Here is an 11,013-nt window from a genome sequence, read left to right as displayed (position 1 = left end):
CAAAACACAGGGCTTTCCATACAGTCTAATATGTGAAATTTCTATTATTCATCTTGATTACTGACACTCAGTTGCCATTCCAGAAGCTTGTGACATCCTTAACTCTTCCTTCTTTGCCTTCCTCATACCTACCATATTTTGCCATGTATAATGTGCACTTTTTTTTTGCCCGAATTTTTGAGGAAAAAATAAGCACGCACCTTATACCTGGGAATAATGATTACCTAACATGGGTATCATGATTACGTAACAGAAAAGTAGGTGTGCATTATACATGGCAAAATACATTGATATTGTCAGCCACACTCGTAGATTCTTCCTCTTCCATTACTCTTCGGCGTGGCTCTCCTCTAAACTCCAGGCTTTAGTTCAGGCTTCCATCATCTCTTACAATAACTCCACAGTAGGAGCTTTATAATAACTTCACACTCGGTCCCCTTGTCTCTCCTAATTTACTTGCTGCTGCCTGTTACATTTTTTGATCAAACAACCGTTTTATTAATTTATTCTCCTTTCTAAAATCTTTGAATGATTTTCCATTGTTGACAGAAAAAAAAAATACCTCCCCCCTATGGAGTCCATCACCATCAAAACCCTATCTCCCTTCCCATCTTTGTCTTTCCTCATTTTCCCCCTCACACCTTCACTCCAGTTATCTCTTGTAGGCTCTGTGCTCTTTCAGACTTCCTTTAATGTACTATTTTCTTGCCCTGGAATGCCCTTCTTCACTTTTTTTTATCAATACTACATAGCCCTTTGGAACAAAGGCTCTAGGTCAGATGCCTTTATTTGAATTCTGAGTCTTTTGCTTGTTAACTGGGATATTGGGCAAGTTATTTAACCTTTGGAGCTTCACTTTCCTCATCTGTAAAATGGAGATTATAGTTACCACCTTCCAGGGCTAGTGTAAAGATTGAATAAAAGAAAGTACATGTATTGTACTTTGTGTTGCCTTGCACAGAAAGAAGGCCCAATAAATGTTAGCTATTGCTACCACTTGAAATTCAAGCATTACATGAAGTCATTGCTTTCTTGTGGGGGGCTCCGCCTGCAGTGCCCCCACCCCGCCTGCCGGCTGCCACGAATGAGAATGAGTCTACCAAGACATGATCTGCTTGGGGAGGAAAGGTGGCTGATCTCTCAGAGGAGAAGGGCCAGGAGCCTGTCCTCAATGGGCTTTTATTGGGTTCATTTGCACAAGAATTCAGGTAAAGCTCATTAATCTTTGTCAGGCAGGAAGGATCAAACAACAGATAACAAAGGACTCTGAGGGCCTATTTTGAGTCAGGGTCAGCTAGCTAAAGAGCTGTAAAACTTTGAGGAACAAACTTACTTCTTGCTTGGACCCTTATCATTCAACTGAGAGCATTCTAAACAAAGCAGGTTTCACAGGATTTTACATATTCTTTCTTAGGCTTGATTGCCCGAGGAACCTGCTCTTTCCAGCACAGAGCCACACAACCCTCTGTCATTGTTCCAGGCTTAGATGGAGCAAGGCAAGTAAGGCAGCCAAGAGATTAGGAGACTTCTTGAAGACAGAATGGGGACTCAGGCTTTGTCAAAGCTGAGGGGTGAGGGTCCATCACCCCCTTTTGCTGTAGCCCCTCAAGTCCTCCCTTGGGGGCCTCCCACGTGATCGTGCCTGGCTTAGGTTGTTCCCCCCTTTGGGGAATCTTACCCATCATTGGCTAACCGACTAAGCATTGGGGGCCAGTTATGGATGAAGTAAAAGGAGCAGAAGTGGTGCTCCTGCCAGGGAGATAAGCTTTGTCTTTTTAGTGGCTTATGGTCAAAGGTTGCTCCCTCAGCCTTAGCCTTGGCAGGGGTTACAGCTTCTGAAACCAGGCAGGGCAGTTCCCAACACTCTCTTGACTTCTGTGGTAGGCACAGGATAGCTCTCAAAGATATCCACACTAATCCCTAGGACCTAGGAATATGTTACTTACATAGTAAGGGGACTTTGGAGATGTGATTAAAATAAGGCTCCTGAGATGGGAGAGTATTCTGCATTATCCAGGTGGGTCCAAACTAATCATAAGGGTCCTCATAAGAGGAAGGCAGGTCAGTCAGAGAGAAGAGAAGGTAATGTGATGATGGAAGCAGAGACTGAAGTGATGCAGCCACAAGCCAAAGAATGCTGGCAGCCTCTGAAAGCTGAGAGTGGGGAGGAATGGATTCTCCTCTGCAACCTCCAAAAAGAACCAGCCCTGTCAACAGCTTGACTTTAGCTAAGACTCATTTCTGACTTCTGACCTTCAAAACTGTGAGAAAATACATTTGTGTTGAATTAAGCCACTAAGTATGTGGTAGTTACAGTAGTCTGTCTGTCTGTCTGTCTGTCTCTCTAGCATGCCATGCCTTTCCCCACCCCTTCTTTCCCCAGAGCATGCTCTCTCTGAAGCATACCCTCTCCTTCCACCAGGCACATATATCTTCACTTTCTTTCTCATAAGTTCCAAGGACCCTTCTTTAGACTCTGTAACTTGTTTCCTCAGCCCACACAGTTCAGCTGAGTCACTTCTTCCATACCTCGCTTCTACCTCTGTGACTTTCTAAATAAAATTTTTCTTGTATTTGAGTCTTGGCTCTGAATTCTTTCTTAGCCAGAACTCAAGCACCAAGGTTGCTGAACGGAGGTCCAATTGCCAGTTCCATTCTGGTGGTGTTTCACCACCAGCAGAACCAGCTCTGCTATGTGGTGTGGGCACCTGTCCTTTGAGGGCCATGTCTTCTCTTTATTCCTCTCTTCAAATACTGATGAAAATGTGCTTCTGGCTCTGTTTCATAGAGAAAGTGAGGACCACAGGAGGAAAACAGTCTGTGGATAGTGATAAACTGGGAAGTTCCAAGTTAAGAGTAAATTGCCCCAGCGACAAGTTCAAGTGGAGGGGTCTGCAGAGTAACCTTGTAGGCAATATTTTTCTACCATTAAAGCAAATGGAGAAATTTGGAGTAACTCCATCCCCAAATGAGCAAGAAGCCCTGTCCCATCTGATGCACTGAGAGAAGATAAGGAAATCCTTTCCAATGGATTTTAAATAGGTGAAGGAGAATCAGCTTATGAGTCTTCTTCAGACAACTTAAGAAAACGGAAAAAAATGTGAAAGAAGCAGGGACTGGCTAGGAAGCCAGAGACCTCCAAAGGGGTCAAAGGAAGTGACCCCTTTGGGTAAGACTGTGAACACCAACAAGAAGGTTAGAGGGAATAATAATGAAGGACCTGAAGTGAAAAAAAATTGTTCCAGTAGTAATAGGAAACAAATACAACTTCCTGGAAAGATTGACTGAATCCTATAGCATTTACCTGTAGGTATGTCATTTAAAAAAATTATTGGTTGATTTTAGAGAGAGAGACACACACACATCAGTTTGTTGTTCCACTTATTTATGCAGTCATTGGTTGATTCTTGTATGTGCCCTGACAGGGGCACTGAACCTGGTGTATCAAGAAGATGCTCTAACCAACTGAGCTACCTGGCCAGGGCTGTAGGTATGTCATTTTTAATTTATAGGTTTCCTTCATTAGATTGTGTGTTTTTTAGGAGCTGCTGCTTTTTGTTAATGTTTGAAACTACTTCCTATTCCCACTTCTACATTCCTAGCACAATGCCTGGCACATTCTTAAACTCCCATCAATATTTGATGAAGGTAAGTGTATGGTCTCAAGTGTGATCTTGTTTTGATTGGATTCAGCTCGTGGAAAAATGGAAGGAGCAGTCACAGATTCTCGAATAGGGTTCTGTGTCTGGCAAGCACAGGTCTGGGAGATGTGTTAGAGGAAATGGTTGGAAACAGGTCTGAGGATTGTTGTAGAAAAAGAGAAGTGACTGTAATTGGAGGAGTGCCTGGCCCTGTAATATTTTATATGATGCATATTTCATTGGGTTCTGGTCTGTGCTTTTCAAAGATCTGATAGAGCTAGAAAAGATACAGAGGAAGACATTAAAAATGATCCAGGGCAGAGAGAGTTACGTAGGGTGGTAAAAATAAAAATGATTTGATTTGCAAAAAAAGTCTTAAACTCATAACGAATAGTCATGGCTTATTTTCTCAAATCCTGAGAAAACAGAACTAGCTAATGTTGCTTGAAGCCCGACAGTCCTTCCAACAAAAATAAAAGGAAATGTCTCTTTATATATAGCATGCATTGAAATCTAGAATCCAGGACTCCAAGAGGTGGCGCCTACCAAAAATGTGAATATTATGGCCTGAGCTGCGTGAAGGGTCAAGCCAGCTGGGTAGCTGCCTGAGGTGCCTCTGAGAGACACAAATCCTTATAAAATACATCAGAATATGGGGTCTGCAAGCTCAGGTTTTCCACATACAGCTTCTTTCAATTTTATGTCTGTAAAATTTGCCTTGACCTATTAAAGTAAACAGTGTCCTTGAGTGGAATTTAAAGATAAGAAAATCTCCTTGCCGCTTTGGAATGCTTTAGGATTGCACAGGTAAGTGGCTCTATCAACTAATTCTTGGATTGAACAGAAGGGACGGCCTTAGTTAATCAGAAGCATGTGATTTATTTTCTTATCTACAACTTAATCTCTGTAATATACCTTACATAACTTCATGTAAGGACTGCTCTAGTCCATGACTCAGCCAGAATCAAGCCATCCCACATAAGGTAGAGTCCACGAAGTTATGTAAGGCATATTACATGTGGTTCAAAAAAAAATCACAAGAGGAAACTCTAGAGAGAACAAGAACCACAGAAAAGTGGGAATTATTGTGCTGGTATTTTTCCAGGACATATAACTTTACATTGGCTAGTGGAAATAAAACACCAAATTAACCTTAAGTGAATAATTTTTATTGATAAAATTTCATTTAATGCATTTTCCATTTAGAAATGTTGAACACCTATTTAAAGAATATTATTTTGAGGGACTTCCAGTCTGGGAAACTGACATTCTCAATTATATCCTAACTGTAGGCTTAGGAAAGAGTTGTAAAAATTCATGGCAAATTATCAGTAGCAATTTAGAAATGTTTCAAGATAATAGCAATCCTTGGGTAAGCCAGCCCATTGGTTGTGAGCAAATGAGCTGGAGTGTGTGCAAGTTCTTTGAAACTTGCCATTGCTGTGCTTCCTACTATCAGTCCCTCCCTGCTCTATCCTTCCTACTTGCTGTGCTGATTATGATATTGCCATACTGTCCAGGTCACAAAGAAACTGTGGCTGGGTCTATTAAAGCTACCCTCCAAACGAGGCAGTCAGGAAATGCCCCTGGTGATGGCATGCCTGGTGACTGAGAGCCACTCATTTCCCAGCATGTCTCTTGAGTGTCTGGTATTCTGCAGCCCAGGCTGCAGGGACTAGAGCCTGGCATTGAACTCTGGCTGACAAGCTGTGAAAACTAGTTCTACCCACTTTGCACCTGATTCTGATTCTCAGCAGGCCCCTTCCCTGAAGCTGAACCCTATTTCTATCTTTCTTATGCCTCAGGCTCTTCTGAGTTGTTAACTTGTGGAGCCCCAAACAAAGCAGAGAAATAGGATTACTGGATCCAAGTATTTCTTCCATCTTGCAGACAGACAGCCTTCCTGGAATTGTTTGAGCCTGGAGTTGCCTGGGTCACGCCTATTGCCCTTTCGGACTGCTCTGGTCAATGACTCAGCCAGTTTTGAGCTTAATCCTCCCAGGGAACTTGCCGACGTGGCACTCACCTTTACTATGTTTTGCTCTTTGCTATACATTGTTTATATACACATATATTTAACTTATATAAGTAAATAAACATAAATGTTTTTGAGGTTGTTTAAATAAAGGGAAATAACCATTGCCTCTCATAATCTACCCCATAGTACAATTTTCAAAAGACAAATCATGTGGTGAGAATGTGAAATAGTGCAGTTGCTTTGGAAAAGAGTATGGCACTTCCTCACAATGTTAAACACAGTGTTATCTTATGACCCAGCAATTTCACCCCTAGGAAACAAGACAAAAAAAACTTACGTCCATGCAAAAACTTGTACACAAATGTTCACAGCAGTATTATTTATAATAGGCAAAATGTGGAAATAACCTAAATGTCTATCAACTGATGAATAGATAAACAAAATGTGGTGTAGCTATATAATGGAATGTTACATAAAGAGGAATGAACTTCTGATATATGTCACAACATGGATGAACCTTAAAAACTTATGCTGAGTGAATGAAGCCAGTAACATATCAAAACACATATTGTATAATTTTCTTTATATGAAACGTCCAGAAAAAGAAAATATAGAGAGCTAGAAAGTACATTTGTGGTTGCCTAGGGTTTGGGGTGGGGTGGGTGACGGCTAGGAAGTGACTATTTCTTTTTGGGATGCTAAAAATGTTCCAAAATAGCCCTGGCTGGCGTAGCTCAGTGGATTGAGCACGGGCTGGGAACCAAAGTGTCCCAGGTTCGATTCCCAGCCAGGGTACATGTCTGGGTTGCAGGCCATAACTCCCAGCAACCGCACATTGATCTCTCTCTCTCTCTCCCTCCCTTCCCTCTCTAAAAATAAATAAATAAAATCTTAAAAAAAAAAGTTCCAAAATTACATAGTAGTAACAGTTGTACACCTCTGTAGCTGTATACTAGAAACCACTAAATTGTATACTTCCAATGGATAAATTGTATAGTATGTGAATTATATCTCAATACAGCCATTTAAAAAAGATAAAATATGATGTTTAAAAATATTTTTGAGAAGTTTTGATTATACAAAAAATTCATTCTGATCATTAAAAAATCAAACACTACAGATAAAGTTAAATTCTCACTTAATAAACAACTCCAACGCTTTCACGCTCCCTGAAGATGAACAACTACTCATTTTTCTAGGCCTTTTTCTTAGAGAGAGAGATATATATGTAGTGTGTGTGTGTGTAGTTTTTTTTTTAAATCAATTTTTGAGAGAGAATCATCTTTATGTATTATTAATAAAATTACAGATGAGTCACCTAAAAAATACTGAAACAAGCTATATAAATAATGATCATGTATGAAGAAAAAACCAGACTTCATTCTGATAAACTCATCCAGATACTGAAATTTAGGGGAGAGATTAGTAATCTAAAAATAGGAATAAATAGACAGATCTTATCACATCCTAGAGATTACTACCTAGAAATAAGTGTTCCAATCCCAAATTTTTAAAGTATATTTTAGCTAACTACAGGCAGAGAGATCTAGAATGACACTTCCCATCTATTATAATTAAGGTAAGGAAAGGGTTACTTGAACTACTTCTGAAGAATGTTAAGAGATTTTAGTCGACCTTGCCTAGAGTTTATAATACATTCTTTTTTAAATATATTTTGTTGATTATGCTATTACAGTTGCCCCACTTCCCCTCTTCACTCCCCTCCGCCCTGCACACTCCCTGACCCACATCCCTGCCCTTTAGTTCATGTCCATGGATGGCACATACAAGTTCTTTTACTTGTACATGTCCTATACTACTCTTACCCTCCCCCTTTCTATTTTCAACCTACAATTTATGCTACTTATTCTCTGTACATTTTCCCCCTCTCTCCCCTCCCACTCTCCTGTTGATAACCCTCTTTGTCATCTCCATTTCTGTGGTTCTGTTCCTGTTCTAGTTGTTTGCTTAGTTTGCTTTTGTTTTTGTTTGAGGTGTGGTTGTTAATGATTGTGACTTTTCTGTCATTTTACTGGGTCGTATTTTTATCTTCTTTTTCTTAGATAAGTCCCTTTAACATTTCATAAAATAAGGGCTTGGTAGTGATGAACTCCTTTAGCTTGACCTTATCTGAGAAGCACTTTATCTGCCCTTCCATTCTAAATGAAAGCTTTGCTGGATAGAGGAATCTTGGATGTAGGTTCTTGCCTTTCATGACTTTGAACACTTCTTTCCAGCCCCTTACTGCCTGTAAGGTCTCTTTGGAGAAACAGCTGACAGTCTGATGGGAACTCCTTGGTAGGTAACTGCCTCCGTGCCTCTTGCTGCTTCTAGGATTCTCCATCAGACTCTTGGGTAATCCATTTTACCCATTTTAATCTTGGGTAATGTAATTATGATGTGCCTTGGTGTGTTCTTCCTTGGGTCCAGCTTCTTTGGGACTCTCTGAGCTTCCTGGGCTTCCTGGAAGTCTATTTCCTTTGTCAGATTGGGAAAGTTCTCCTTCATTATTTGTTCAAGTAACTTTTCCACTTGTTGCTCTTCCTCTTCTCCTTCTGGTACCCCTAAAATTCGGATGTTGGAATGTTTAAAGATGTCCTGGAGGTTCCTAAGCCTCTTCTCATTTTTTTTTAATTCTTGTTTCTTCATTCTTTTATGGTTGAATGTTTCTTTCTTCCTTCTGGTCCACTCCATTGATTTGAGTCCCCGGTTCCTTCCCTTCACTATTGGTTCCCTGTACATTTTCCTTTATTTCATTTAGTATAGCCTTCATTTTTTCATCTAATTTGCAACTGAATTCAACTAATTCTATGAGCATCCTGATTACCAGTGTTTTGAATTGTGCATCTGATAGTTGGCTACCTCTTCATCACTTAGTTATATTTTTTCTGGAGCTTTGTTTGTTGTTTTGTTTGGGCCATTTTTTTGGTCTTGATGCGCCTCTTACGTATGAGGGCAGAGCCTTAGGTGTTTGCCAAAGTGAGGCAACCCACATAGCTGGGTTGTGATGCATTATGTGGGGGTGGGGTCTGAGAGGGAACAATGGTGCTTGCTCTACTCTCCTCAGATTTCGGTCCCTTCCGCCGCTTCCCCCAAGCAAACTGGGCCCTTCTGGTGCTGATTCCTGGGTGGGTGGGCTTGTGTATGTTCTAGGACCCTGTGGTTCTCTCTAATGAACTCTCCTGTGAGGCTGGGAGTCTCTCCCTGTGCCTCAACTCCCACAGGTGTTTTCAATAGGTGTTTGGAGGCTTTATTTCCCCCTGCTGTGACCCTGGGTTGTGCAGTCTGTCTCACTTTCCAGTTTCGACTGGTTTATCTGCACTCAAATGTGGGGCCACCTGGTCAGCAATCCACCGCCTTGCTGGGTTCACAAGCTGCTGCCTTGCTACGAGTCCTCTCTGCCTGGCTGCCCATCTCTGTTCCTCCTACCAGTCTGGATGAGTATGTCTTCTTTAACTCCTTTGTTGTTGGACTTCCATACAGTTCAATTTTCTGTCAGTTCTGGTTTTTTTTTTTTTTTTAAAAGAAGGACAGCTGTTGCCCTTTTTTGGTTGTGCAAGAGGGCACAGTGTGTGTACCTATGCCTCCATCTTGGCCGGAAGTCTCTCTAATATATTCTTTAAGTTGTACTTTATAATGGATATTTGTTCTTTAGTGATAGTTACATTATAGTTTTTACTCTAGAAACTATAGAACATCTGGTGAAGCAGATTAACAAACCAGAAATGAAAATGTATATGCTAAAACATTCTTCCAGAAAGATAAAAACCTCTGACTCATGTTGTGCATTCAAGCTGGGAGTGAAATGATTTATAAAGTAGATTGTCATTTTGTTCCTGTATGCATTATACCACCTGAAGAGGGTTGCTGCCTGTTTCTGATGGGATAATATTCATCTTATTCTGCAAGTGAGTACTCAGCATATCTCGAAGCTCAGCAAGAAAGCCTCATTCAGTGTTGCTGTGTTCACAGAGATTGACATTTATTCCTTGGGAAGTAGCACCTAAAATATCATGATGGGCCATGTCACCTGTGTGAGTAAAGGTCAGCTCTGCCCTCTGTAGAACACTGCTCCCAGAACCTGCACACAGGGCCACAACTTTGACTTGCGACTTAAGGTCCTTCTTACCCAAAGAGCAAGGCCAACATGGGATAGTGTTAGGTGCCTTTTGATTTGCTCAATCATGGTTGCCAAGGAGACAGATTCATCCATTGTGCATAACTGTCCCATTCCAGTGTGCAGAAACAGAGGCTTCACCAGTGACAGGATTTCAGCTTTCTGATAAAGCTGTCTGTTCTGGGAAAGAAAAGCCACCACCTGCATCAAAGCCTGCTGACCACAGTTCAGAGCAATCTGTGTTTGTTCTTCATCATCCATTCTAGCAGAAAAAGAGGTGATAGAAACATCTGAAATTCCTTTCACTGTAGAAATGGCTTTGTCCAGATCTTGGGTGTGATTAACATCAAGTTCTACTCTGTGTGTTCCCTTTACTGGGTAGTTAGGTGCTTTGGAAGAATGTGTGGGCCTGGAGGTGCAGACTCCAAGCCTTTAGCCAAACCAGTTGTTGACTCTCTGGGGTGCAGCAGCACAGGCTGTGTGAAGAGGGTAAACAGTGACTCTGTTCTCCAGAGCTCAGATCACAAGGTACTCCTTCCAGGTTTTCCAGGTTATAAACTTCATGGGTGGGAAAGTAGGCAGAGGATAGGAGAGAATGCAATCAGCCTTCTTTTGCAGCACCTCCTGAATCATTTTTTTGGTGAAGTCATTGGCCAGGAAGGGTATGTTTACAATGTGTGGTGTGCTTGGTTCCCCCAGGAATCCAACACTGTCCCAACTCTCAGCAAATGAGAGGGATGCAAAGTCACTCTAGGAGGAAAGGACAGCCTTCAAATCCATGCAAGAACAGGAAGGACTGTGAATCAGGGAGTGAACAAGCTGGACTGTATGGAGACCCATAGTTGGTGAGGTGACAACATACAGAAATCAGGTAAAACTGAGTAACAGTCCTGGGAAGACTCATCATGAGCCACTTCTGGTCCCTTAAATCAGTTTTTAAAAATTGTTTTTTCTTTTTTATTGATTCTAGAGACAGGGGAAGGAAAGGAGAAAGATAGGGAAAGAAATATTGATTGGTTGCCTCTTGCACGTTCCCCAACTGGGAACCAAACCTGCAATTCAGGCATGTGCCCTGACTAGGAATCAAACTGGCCACCTTTCGGTTTGCAGGACAATGTCTCACCACTGATCCCCACTAGCCAGGGCTGTTTGTATTTTTTACTTTTATTTTGTCACACTATATTTTATTCTGTATTTTTATTCTTCTCATTCTTGAGAGCTTTCCATGCCAGTCTACATAGGTGGGCCCCATTCTTTTTAATTGCCATGTAGTATTC

At 41.3% G+C, this 11,013-nt stretch overlaps 1 pseudogene; it reads right to left on the bottom strand.

The window, feature by feature from the left end:
* Nucleotides 1-9,464: 9,464 nt before the first annotated feature.
* Nucleotides 9,465-10,614, bottom strand: LOC123822191 (annotated as a pseudogene).
* Between the last annotated feature and the right edge of the window lie 399 nt (nucleotides 10,615-11,013).

This window comes from Phyllostomus hastatus, unplaced genomic scaffold (assembly GCF_019186645.2).
Source record: "Phyllostomus hastatus isolate PE091 unplaced genomic scaffold, TTU_PhHast_1.1 phas_contig_40, whole genome shotgun sequence".
Classification (NCBI taxonomy): Eukaryota; Metazoa; Chordata; class Mammalia; order Chiroptera; family Phyllostomidae; genus Phyllostomus; species Phyllostomus hastatus.
This window is presented reverse-complemented; position numbering and strand designations above follow the sequence as displayed.